Consider the following 12,223-nt stretch of genomic DNA (forward strand, 5'->3'; position numbering starts at 1 on the left):
GTTGGTGGCGAGGTTTTTCGTGGGTGACAAAGGTCACTATACTTATCAGTGTTCATAATGTCCAAGCGCACTTTCATGCCAAGCAGTTATTTTCCCCTCAACAGCTCTGGACTGTCTGCAAAGTCAAGGTCGTCAAGAATTGAAGATGCCCCCATATCGAGAGAGATTCTGATATCACCGACACTCCTGGACAGAACAACAGAAAAGCCGTCTCATCCAACACTTCTTCCCATTCTCATCTCCAGCGTCTAAGTCCCTCCCACCATTGTTTTCCAAAGCTATCATATTACTGTCAGCGCTGTTCCAAATGTTTCCCTCTTTCCCTCCTAAACTGCAAACATGTCTTCCAGCAGGCCCTTCCTCATTTCTGCTCCCTCAAATAATTGAAGTCAAGAATTATTCCTTCTGAAGACTTCCAAACCTTCCTCAGTCTTTGCTTCCTCCGATTATCGTCAGGATTTCAAAAGCTCTGCTTACCATTATTAATCACTGCCTCCTGATTTAACTTGTTTTCCATCTTGCACTTTTCAACCTCAAAGGTGACCAAGTCCGTACAACTTGGTTTCTAAATTTAAAAGAAGCTGAAATGTATGTGGCATTGTGTTTGGAACATTACGAACCTTTCTGTCACCATTGCAGACGCTCATAAAACACATCAAATTACATTGGCCAGCGCAATTGCACTGATCAATAATGTTCTCAAGTAGAACTTATTATAAAATTTAAAGATATTTTCAACAGATACATGGGTCTGAGGCTGCCTTGAAATAAAATTGGGTGAAGTGATGATGCTCTAATCTACATGAAGCACGCACCTTCATTTCACTCTCTAAACACAGCCGTTGGCACCACAGTCAGAGGCGTGTAGTCACACACGTCCTTGTCTCACAATTCCCATTAACTTATGCACTGCGTTATTTCCCAAAACTATTGCAGCTTCGTGTCAATGAGAGCCGTACTTCGGAGCTTACGGTTCATGGGGATTATTTTCATAGGTATTTTCTTTAGTTCACTCCGAGTCTTTATGTTTCGCCTTCTCGCTCTCTGAATCTCTGTCCGTGTTTTTTATAACTGTAACAAATGTTAATTTTCTTAAAAGTTGCTGCCGATACTCAGTTTGAAGTAACCCAAGCCCCTGAAAATAACAATTCGATCGCTCGTACAAACATTGTCTTCAATTGCACAATTCCTATTTTGGAAGACGATTCAGTTGGGAATATTTATTGGTGAACACTTGGCGAAAAGGAATTGATACAACCAGGCTCAGTCACCAGCAAACGATTTCTTACTGAGAAAGGAAGAGCCTCGTTCCAGCTCCGCAATGTCAGTGCCCAGGACTCTGGAGATTATCACTGCGGAGTGACACATCTGGGGAACAGGAAAGCAAATGGAAGCGGTTCAAAGTGGTAAGAACATTATAAAGAGCGTATCGGCGGTATAGTCTCATAGTTATTCAAGATAAATAATGAAGTATGGCATTCCCCACTCTCTCGTGTCGCTTTAAAATTTACATTAGAAATCAAATGCTTCAGCTATAGAGATTATATAGATATAAAATACATCACAAGTAGGTCTGTGTGCTTTTTTTAAAACCATCTTGATCGTTTTATTAATAATTTGTTTCTGTTATTTCATCATGTAAGCTTGCGCAGGAAGCGTTGTCATGCCATACAGGTGCGAATACAAATTGTGATAACTTGAAAGGTTTTCAGTATAAATAACATTTTGATTAGCCTTTTTTGAATATATCCTGAACTGCTTAAAGCTGCAGTTAGATGACCATTTAAACTATCACAATAAGTGTGCTGTTGTCGAGTATAAAGTCTGATTTCAATTATAACATGCACACAGAAGTTAATCCACGTGATCATTTTTGAATGTTGTGTCCCCGCTCTTGCTGCGATAAACAAGAAAAAACTTGTACTTATGTAGCGCATTTTGGTGTCCCAAAGCATTTTACAATCTAGTTGAAATGCTTTTGAAGTGTAGTCACTGTTTTACTGTAGGAAAAGGTGGCAGCCAATGTGCACACGGCATTGTCCGACAATGCGATAAAGACTAGATCATTAATGATGGTGCTTGAGGGATAAATATTGGCCAGGACACCGGGACAATTTCCATGCACTTCTTCGAATAGAGCCGTAGGATATTTTATGTTCCCCTGAGAGGGCAGAGGGGCCGAGGTTTAATATCTCATCCAAACATCCCTTCGACACTGCAGCACTCCCATCATAATGCACTGAAGGATCAGCCTTGATTATGTACTGAACTCTCTGGAGTAGAGCTTAGAACTCAGGAAGTTCTTACTCGGAGGCAAAAGTGCTACCACTGAGCCACGGCTGACATTGTGTTCTCTAGGACTGAGAGATCAGAGTCTCGGAAGGCTGGCTGTATTTCCTGTTATTCAGTCAATAGCTTTTCTTAGCCTCTGATAGAAGAACCAAATAATTGTTATCTCCTCAAATCCCTTCAAAAACGAATATGTCATCGATAAAGAATGTTGTGAATGTGTCCCTCAGTTGTGCAAACTCCATTCGCCACAGTATTTACTTTCCAGGTATTAATGTCTCTCACGCCGAAGTAACCTGTGAAGTGGAAGGTTCACCTTACTGATTGTGATGGTGTACGTTTATTGTAAACCATACAAGTAATACGAATAAAAAACCTCGTGGCTGGAAGTAGAATTCCTTTCGTCGTCGGGGCTAATTGTGAAATAATTCGTCTAAGATGCTATGCCGCCGCTTTTTATTTCTCGGGTTACATCAATAACAAGACGGGCGATGGGCGTGGGGTTACGCTTCCTCTGCTCACTGTAGGTAGCGACAATGTGTGAGCGTCGGGTCGGGAATAGTAGGCATAGAAGGCCTTCACAAACGCACCTTCTATTCGCTACAGAGACCAGGGAAATGCTTCACCCACGCGTTCAAATTGTTCTCAATAACGAGGTTACACTGGGAAGTTAGGTTTCGAGGTTTGATAGAGGGAGCTGTATAAATTGTGTACATAATGGTTAAAAGAACCAGAAGCAACATGAGGGGAAAAATACGCAGCGAGTTGTTATGATCTGGAATGCACTGCCTGAAAGGGTGGTCGAAACAAATTCAACAACAACCTTCAAAAGGGAATTGGTTAAATACTTGAAGGGGGACATTTGCAGAGTTATGCGGAAAGGGCAGGGGGGTGAGATTAATTGGACAGCACTTCCAAAGAGACGGCTCAAGCACGATGGGCCGAGTAGCCTCCTTCTGTGCTGAGCCATTCTATGACTCAATCATCTACAGTAATTAAAATTTAATGATTTCGCTATACCATAAACAAACAGATTTATAGTTATCTGATATTGTTGTAGTCGATCTGAAGTCGTATCAATTCGACTTCAGAAATTCCAGAATAGACCAGATATTTAACTTTCTTCTTCGACCTGTCACCAACTCCCCTGAGGATTATTTCCAACTCATCTGAAAGTAATGTATCCAGTTCTTTGTCTCTCGTGTGTGAACTGGCTTCATTTTACCCAGAGGGACTGGCTGTCAATGGGTACAAAAATAATGGACGCATTGAAACCGGAATACATACCACTAAACAGTTCAATAGAGTCAGGATGTATGAAGCTTCTAGTTATATTGAAGAGGCAAAGCCTGTCCAGGGAGTGACTGTTTATGCCTCTCTGGTTTCTCACGTGACCCTCCAGTTTCCAGCCATGGCAATTTACTTGGATCCAAATTCTAACACAGGTAAGATATCACATTGCTTACAAAACAAACGTCTGCCAGAAATCTGTGAGTGGTGCATTGCCAGACGGGACGATTTCCTTTTTTGATTATTGAAAGGGAAACGTGTAAGAAATTTGACTACAAATAGCGAACAGTGGAAATTATCCACCATGTAATATTTTGGTAAAATCCCATCAAAAGTAGAAATATTACAATTTAATGTTTATATGCAGAGCACTTATATATTTTTTTTCATCTACCACCTCCTCTGGAATGGTTGCAATTGGGCGGAAATTTCATCTTCGGTGGGGCGTAAAACTAGCGGTAAAGGATCGGCCATGTTACACATACCACCAGATTTTCCTTTCCATTTGTTTTGATATGCCTGCTGAAGTTGAAAGTTCTCCCAGTGCACGTGTACGCCGTCAATTCAGTAAATATTGCAACATAGAAACATAGAAGATAGGAGCAGGAGTAAATCATTCGGCCCCTCGAGCCTGCTCCGCCATTCAATGAGATCATGGCTGAGTAAGACTCAGTACCGTATCCCTGCCTTCTCCCCATATCCCTTGATCCCTTTAGCCTTAAGAAATATATCTAACTACTTCTTGAATATATTTAATGAATTGGACTGAACTGCATTCTGTGGTAGAGAATTCCACAGGTTCACCACTCTCTGGGTGAAGAAATTCCTCCTCATTGCTGTCCTAAATGGCTTACCACTTATCCTTAGACTGTGACCACTGGTGCTGGACTCCACCGCCATCGGGAACATCCTTCCTGCATCTAGTCTGTCTAGTCCTGTTAGAATTTTATAAGTTTCAATGAGATCCCCTCTCATTCTTCTAAACTCCAGCGAGTATAAGCCCAATCGACCCAATCTCTCCTCATACGTCATTCAAGACATGCCAGATATCAGCCTGGTGAAGCTTCTCTGAACTCCTTCCATGACAGGAATATCCTTCCTCAGATAAGGCGAGCAAAACTGCACACAATACTCAAGATGTGGTCCCACCAAGGCCCTGTACAACTGCAGCAAGACATCCTTGTTCCTGTACTCAAACCCTCTCGCTATGAAGGCCAACGTACCATTGGCCTTTTTAACCGCCTGCTGCACCTGCATGCTTACCTTCAGCGACTGGTGCACAAGGACACCCAGGTCTCGTTGCACTTCCCCTTCTCCCAATCTATTGCCATTCAGATAATAATCTGCCTTCCTGTTTTTGATGCCAAAGTGGATAACCTCACATTTATCCACGTTATATTGCATCTGCCATGCTTCTGCCTAATCACCCAACCTGTCCAAATCATCCTGTAGTTTCTCCACATCCTCCTCACAGCACACATGCCCACCCAGCTTTGTGTCATCTGCAAATTTGGAGATATTACATCTAGTTCCCTTGTCTAGATCATTAATATATATATTGGGAATAGCTGGGGTGCAAGGACCAATCCCTGCGGCACCCCACTAGTCACTGACTGCCACTCTGAAAAAGACCCGTTTATTCCAACTCTTTGCTTTCTATCTGCCAACCAGTTCTCTATCCAAGTCAATACCTTGCCCCCGATCCCATGTGCCTTAACTTTACACACTAATCTCTTATGTGGGACCTTATCGAAAGCCTTCTGAAAGTCCAAATACACCACATCCACTGGTTCTCCCTTATCTATTTTACTAATTACATCCTCAAAAAATTCCGGTAGATTAGTCAAGCACGATTTAACTTTTATAAATCCATGTTGACTTTGTCCGATCCTGTCACTGTTTTTCCAAGTGCTCTGCTGTTACATCTTTTATAATGGATTCTAGCATTTTCCCCACTACCGATGTCAGGCTTACCGGTCTTTAATTCCCTGTTTTCTCACTACCACCTTTTTTGAATAGTGGGGTAACATTAGCTACCCTCCAATCCATGGGTACTGTTCCAGATTCCATCGAATGTTGGAAGATGATCAGCAATGCATCCACTCTTTCTAGGGCCACTTCCTTAAGTACCCTAGGATGTAGATTATCAGGCCCTGGGGATTTATCGGCCTTCAATCCCATCAATTCCCCAACACCATTTCCCTACAAATACAGATTTCTTTCAGTTCCTCCCTTTCATCAGACCCTATGTTACCCGACATTTCTGTGAGGTTATTTGTGTCCTCCGTTGTGAAGACAGAACCAAAATATGTATTTAATTGGTCGGCCATTTCTTTGTTCCCCATTATAAATTCCCCTGATTCTGACTGCAAGGGATCTACGCTTGACTTCACCAATCTTTTTCTCTTCACATATCTATAAAAGCGTTTACAGTCAGTTTTTATATTCCCCGCAAGCTTACTCTCATATTCTATTTTCCCTTTCTTAATTAATCCCTTTGTCCTCCTTTGTTGAATCCTAAACTGCTCCCAATCCTCTGGATTACTGCTTTTTCTGGCCAATTTATATGACCTCTCCTTGGATCTTATGCTATCACTAATTTCCCTTGTTAGCCACGGTTGAGTCACCTTTTTCATTTTATTTTTATACCAAACTGGGATGAACAAATTCTGTAGTTCATCCATGCAGTCTTTGAATGTTTGCCATTGCCTATCCACAGTTAACCCTTTGAGTGACATTCCCCAGTCAATCCTACCCAATTCGCGCCTCAGACCATCATAGTCTCCTTTATTTAACTTCAGGACCCTAGTCTCTGAGTCAACTATTTCATTTTCCATCTTAATGAAGAATTCGATCATATTATGATCGCTCCGATCCAAGGGGCCTCGTACAAAAAGATTGCTAATTAATCTTTTCTCCTCTTGCTCTATGTGTGAATTCAGGGACGCTGCCTGTGTCCCTGAAGACCATGCATGCCAGAAATGTATCCAGCTGCAGCTACTCGTAGACCGCATTGCAGCACTGCAGCTGCGGATGGATGAGTTTTGGAGCATTCACGATGCTGAGTGGGTCGTGAGTAACACATTTAGTGAGTTGTTCACACTGCAGGTAAGGGCTGCACAGGCAGAAGGGAAATGGGTGATCATCAGGCGGAGCAGTAGAAGCAGGCAAGGTGGACATTCACCTCTCAAAGAGGTATACCGATTTCGATACTGTTGAGGGGGATGACTTACCAGAGGAAGGCAGCAGCAGCAAACTTCCTGGCACCAGGGGTGCGTCTGCTGTTCAGGAAGGGAGCAAAAAGAGTGGGAGAGCAATAGTGGTAGGGGATTCTATCGTAAGGGGAACAGATAGGTGTTTCTGTGGCCGTAGACGTGACTCCAGGATGGATTGTTGCCTCCCTGGTGCCAGGGTCAAGGATGTCACTGAACGGCTGCAGGGCATTCTGAAGGGGGAGGGTGAACAGTCAGAGGTCGTGGTTCACATTGGGGCCAATGACATGGGTAGGAAGAGGGATGAGGTCCTGCAGCAAGAATTTAAGGAGCTAGGTAGCAGACTAAAGAGCAGGACCTCAAAGGTTGTAATCTCTGGATTACTCCCAGTGCCACGTGCTAGTGAGCATAGGAATAGGAGGATAGAGCAGATGAATGCGTGGCTAAAGAGTTGGTGCAGGAGGGAGGGCTTTAGTATCCTGGATCACTGGGCCTGCTTCAGGGGAAGGTGGGACTTGTACAAGTCGGACGGGTTGCACCTGAACCAGAATGGGACAAATATCCTTGTGGGGAGGTTTTCTAGCACTGTTCGGGGGGGTTTAAACTAACTTGGCAAGGGGCATGGGATACAGAGTGGAGCTATAATAGGGGGTGATGTACAGCCAAATATAGAGGAAAAAACAAGTCAGACTGGAGGGCAGAGCAAATATGTAACGGCACAAGGGAGTAGGGCAAGGCTAAATGGCATTTATTTTAATGCAAGGAGTCTTACGAATAAGTTGAATGGACTGAAGTTGTTGATGAACACATGGGAGTATGATATTGTTGCTATCACCGAGACATGGTTGAGGGAGGGGCAAGACTGGCAGCTCAATATTCCGGGGTATAGAATCTTCAGGCGAGACAGAGGGGGGGGGTAAAAGAGGAACGGGTGTTGCAATATTAATTATGCAGACAATTACTGCTGTAAGGAGGGATGATATATTAACAGGTTCCTCTAATGAGGTCATATGGGTTGAACTTAAAAACAAAAAGGGGGCTAGCACATTGCTGGGAGTGTACTATAGGCCCCCAAACAGCCAGGGGGAGATAGAGGAACAGATATGTAGGCAAATCTCAGAGAAGTGTGCAAATAATAGGGTAATTATAGTGGGGGATTTCAACTTCCCCAATATTAACTGGGATAGTCAGAGTCTGAAAGGCTTAGAAAGTGCAGAATTCTTAAAGTGCATCCAGGAGAGCTTTTTGAGCCAGCATGTAGAAAGTCCTACAAGAGAGGGGGCGGTACTGGACCTAATTCTAGGGAATGTGGCCAGGCAAGTGCTAGAAGTGTTATTAGGTGAGCACTTTGGTGACAGTGACCATAATTCGGTGAGACTTAAGGTAGTCATGGAAAAGGACAAGGATGGACCAGAAATAAAGGTTCTAAATTGGGGGAAGGCCGATTTTAATGTGATAAGGCAGGATCTGGCCAATGTGGACTGGGAACAGCAACTTGAAGGAAAATCCACATTGGAGAAATGGGAGTCTTTCAGAAAGGAAATTGAGGGAGTACAATGGCAACATGTTCCTGTAAAGGTCAAGGGTGGGACCAACAAGCCTAGGGAACCTTGGATGTCAAGGGATATACGAGAATGGATTTGGAAAAAAAGGGGGGCTTTTGGAAGATACAAAGGACTAAAGACAGAGGAAGCCCTAGAGGAGTATAAAAAGTGCAGGGGGATACTTAAAAAAGAAAGTAGGAGAGTGAGGAGGGGCCATGAAATAACACAGGCGAGCAAAATAAAGGAAAATCCTAAGGTGTTTTATAAGTATATTAAGGGCAACAGGATAACTAGGGAAAGAGTAGGGCCCATTAGGGACCAAAGTGGCAAACTGTGTGTAGAGCCAAAGGATGTAGCTGGGGTTTTAAATGAATTTTTTGCATCTGTGTTCACTGTGGAGAAGGACGATATGGACATAGAAATCGGGCAGGGGGACTGTGATATACTTGAACATATTAGCATCGAGAGGAAGGAGGTACTAACGGTTTTAGCAGGCTTAAAAGTGGATAAATACCCAGGCCCGGACGAGATGTATCCCAGGTTACGATGTGAGGCAAAGGAGGAGATTGCAGGGGCTCTGACACAAATTTTCAAAACATCTCTGGCCACAGGGATGTGCCAGAGGACTGGAGAACAGCTAACGTAGTACCATTATTCAAGAAGGGTAGTAGGGATAAACCAGGGAATTACAGGCCAGTGAGCCTAACATCAGTGGTAGGGAAATTATTGGAAACAATTCTGAGGGACAGAATTGGTCTCCACTTGGAGAGGCAGGGGTTAATTATGAATAGCCAGCATGGCTTTGTCAAGGAAAGATCATGTCTGACCAATTTGATTGAATTTTTCGAGGGGGTGACTAGGTGTGTGGATGAGGGTCGTGCAGTGAATTTGGTTTACATGGATATCAGTAATGCTTTTGATAAAGTCCCGCACAGGAGACTCGTCAGGAAGGGAAGAGCCCATGGGATCCAGGGTGACTTGGCACATTGGATCCAAAACTGGCTTAGTGGCAGAAGGCAGAGGGTGATGGTGAAAGGTTGTTTTTGTGACTGGAAGCCTGTGTCCAGTGGGGTACCGTAGGGATCGGTGCTGGGTCCCTTGCTGTTTGTGGTCTACATTAATGATTTGGCTGTGAATGTAAATGGCATGATCAGTAAGTTCGCAGATGACACGAAAATTGGTGGGGTGGTAAATAGCGAGGCGGGAAGCCTCAGGCTACAGGACGATATAGATTGGTTGGTCAGATGGGCGGAACAGTGGCAAATGGAATTTAACCCTGAAAAGTGTGAGGTGATGCATTTTGGATGGACTAACAAGGCAAGGGAATACACAATGAATGGTAAGACCCTAGGAAAGCCAAAGGATCAGAGGGACCTTGGTGTGCATGTACATAGATCCCTGAAGGCAGCATAACAGGTGGATAAGGTGGTTAAAAAGGCATATGGGATACTTGCCTTCATTAGCCGAGGCATAGAATATAAGAGCAGGGAGGTTATGATGGAGCTGTACAAAACACTGGTAAGGCCACAGCTGGAGTACTGTGTGCAGTTCTGGTCGCCACACTATAGGAAGGACGTGATTGCATTGGAGAGGGTGCAGAGAAGATTTACCAGGATGTTACCTGGGCTGGAGCGCTACAGCTATGAAGAAAGACTGGACAGGCTGGGGTAGTTTTCCTTGAAGCAGAAAAGGCTGAGGGGGGACCTGATTGAGGTATACAAAATTATGAGAGGCATAGATAGGGTGGATAGAAAGGAACTTTTCCCCTTAGTAGAGGGGTCAATAACAAGGGGGCATAGTTTCAAGGTAAGGGGCAGGAGGTTTCGAGGGGATTTGGGGAAAGACTTTTTCACCAAGAGGATGTTTGGAATCTGGAAGGGTGGTAGAGGCAGGAACCCTCACAACATTCAAGAAGCATTTCGATGAGCACTTGAAATGCCATAGCATACAAGGCTACAGACCAAATGCTGGAAAATGGGATTAGATTAGACAGGGCTTGATGGCCGGTGCAGATGTGATGGGCCGAAGGGCTTCGTTCTGTGCTGTATAACTCTATGACTCTATGACTATGACTCTATATTGGTCCAGGAAACCATTCTGTAAACACTCCAGGAATTCCTCCTCCACAGTATTGTTACTAATTTGGTTAGCCCAATCTATCTGTAGATTAAAGTCACCCATGATGACTACTGTGCCCTTTTTGCACGCTTCTCTAATTTCCCTTGTAATGCCATGACCAACCTCCACATTAACTGTTTGGAGGTCTATGTACCAGTCCCGCTAACGTTTTCTGCCCCTTGCTATTTCTCAGTTCTACCCATACAGATTCCACATTATCAGAGCTAATATCCTTCCTTACAATTGTGTTAATCCTTTCTTTAACCAGTAATGCTACCCCACCTCCCTTTCCTTTTTGCCTATCTTTCCTGAATATTGAATACCCCTGGATGTTGTGTTCCCAGCCTTCGCCACCTTGGAGCCATGTTTCCGTAATCCCAATCAAATCATATTCATTTACCTCTATTTGCGCAGCTAATTCATCCACCTTATTATGAATGTTCCTCGCATTAAGACACAAAGCCTTCAGGCTTGTTTTTTTTAACGCTCTTAGACCTATTAGAATTATTATATACTGTGGCCATGTTTGATTTAAACAGTTGATTTCTCTGACTGCCACTTTTGTTTTTCTCCTTCCTATCTTTTGCTTTTATACTTGTTTCCCTTTCCTCTGTCCTCCTGCTCAGGTTCCCAACCCCCTGCCATTTTAGTTTAAACCCTCCCCCAAAGCATTAGCAAACAGTCCCCCTAGGACATCTGTCCCGGCCCTGCCCACGTGCAAACCGTCCAGTTTGAAGTGGTCCCACCTCCCCCAGAACTGGTTCCAATGTCCCAGGAATTTGAATCCCTCCCCCTGGCAACATTCCTCTAGCCACGTATTCGTCTGAAATATTATTCTATTTCTACTCTGACTAGCACGTGGCACTGGTAGCAATCCTGAGGTTACTACCTTTGAGGTCCTATTTTTTAATTTACCTCCTAACTCACTATATTCAGCTTTTATGACTTCATCCCATTTTTTACCTATATCGTTGGTACGTATATGCACCACGTCAACTGGCTGTTCACGCTCCCATTCCAAGGTGTTCTGCAGCCTCTCTGAGACATCCTTGACCCTTGCACCAGTGAGGCAACACACCATCCTGGATTCTCGTTTGCGGCCGCAGAAACGCCTATCTATTCCCCTTACAATAGAGTTCGCTATTATTATAGCTCTACCCCTCTTTTTCCTCCCGTCCTGTGCAGCAGAGCCACCCCTGGTGCCAGGAAGTTGGTTGCTGCTGCCTTCCCCTGGTAAGCCATCCCCCCATCAGTATCCAAAGCGGTATATCTGTTTGAGAGGGGGATGGCCACAGGGGACCCCAGCACTACCTGCCTGCGCCGATTACTCTGCCTGTTGGTCACCCGTTCCGTTTCTGCCTGTGCCACCTTTGCCTGCAGTGTGACCAACTGATTAAATGTGCTATTCACGATGTCCTCAGCATCGTGAATCGTCCACTATGTATCCAATCACTGCTCCAGCACCGCAATGCGGTCTGCCAGTAGCTGCAACTGGACACACTTCCTGCACACATGGTTGTCAGGGACACAGCAACTGTCCCTGAGTTCCCACATAGCGCAGGAGGAGCATACCATGGCACCGGGCTGTCCTGCCATGATTACCCTTTAATTAATTGCAATTAAATTAAATAAAATCAATCCCACCAATTACACTACAGTTAAATGGTATATTTAAGGGTACTGGATTACAAACAGTCCCCGCTACACCACAGAGACTTTAGAAACTATAAACCACAGAGTTTAAGTTTAAAAAAGAGAGAAATACTCACC

General features: G+C 44.1%; 1 pseudogene; it reads left to right on the forward strand.

Annotated features, from left to right (window-relative positions):
* Positions 1-946: 946 nt before the first annotated feature.
* The window catches only part of LOC147116259 (uncharacterized), a 40,947-nt pseudogene continuing 29,670 nt past the window's right edge, over positions 947-12,223 (forward strand).

The sequence above is a fragment of the Somniosus microcephalus genome, chromosome 6, assembly GCF_052327205.1.
Source record: "Somniosus microcephalus isolate GS21.2 chromosome 6, FLI_Smic_1.0, whole genome shotgun sequence".
Taxonomy (NCBI): Eukaryota; Metazoa; Chordata; class Chondrichthyes; order Squaliformes; family Somniosidae; genus Somniosus; species Somniosus microcephalus.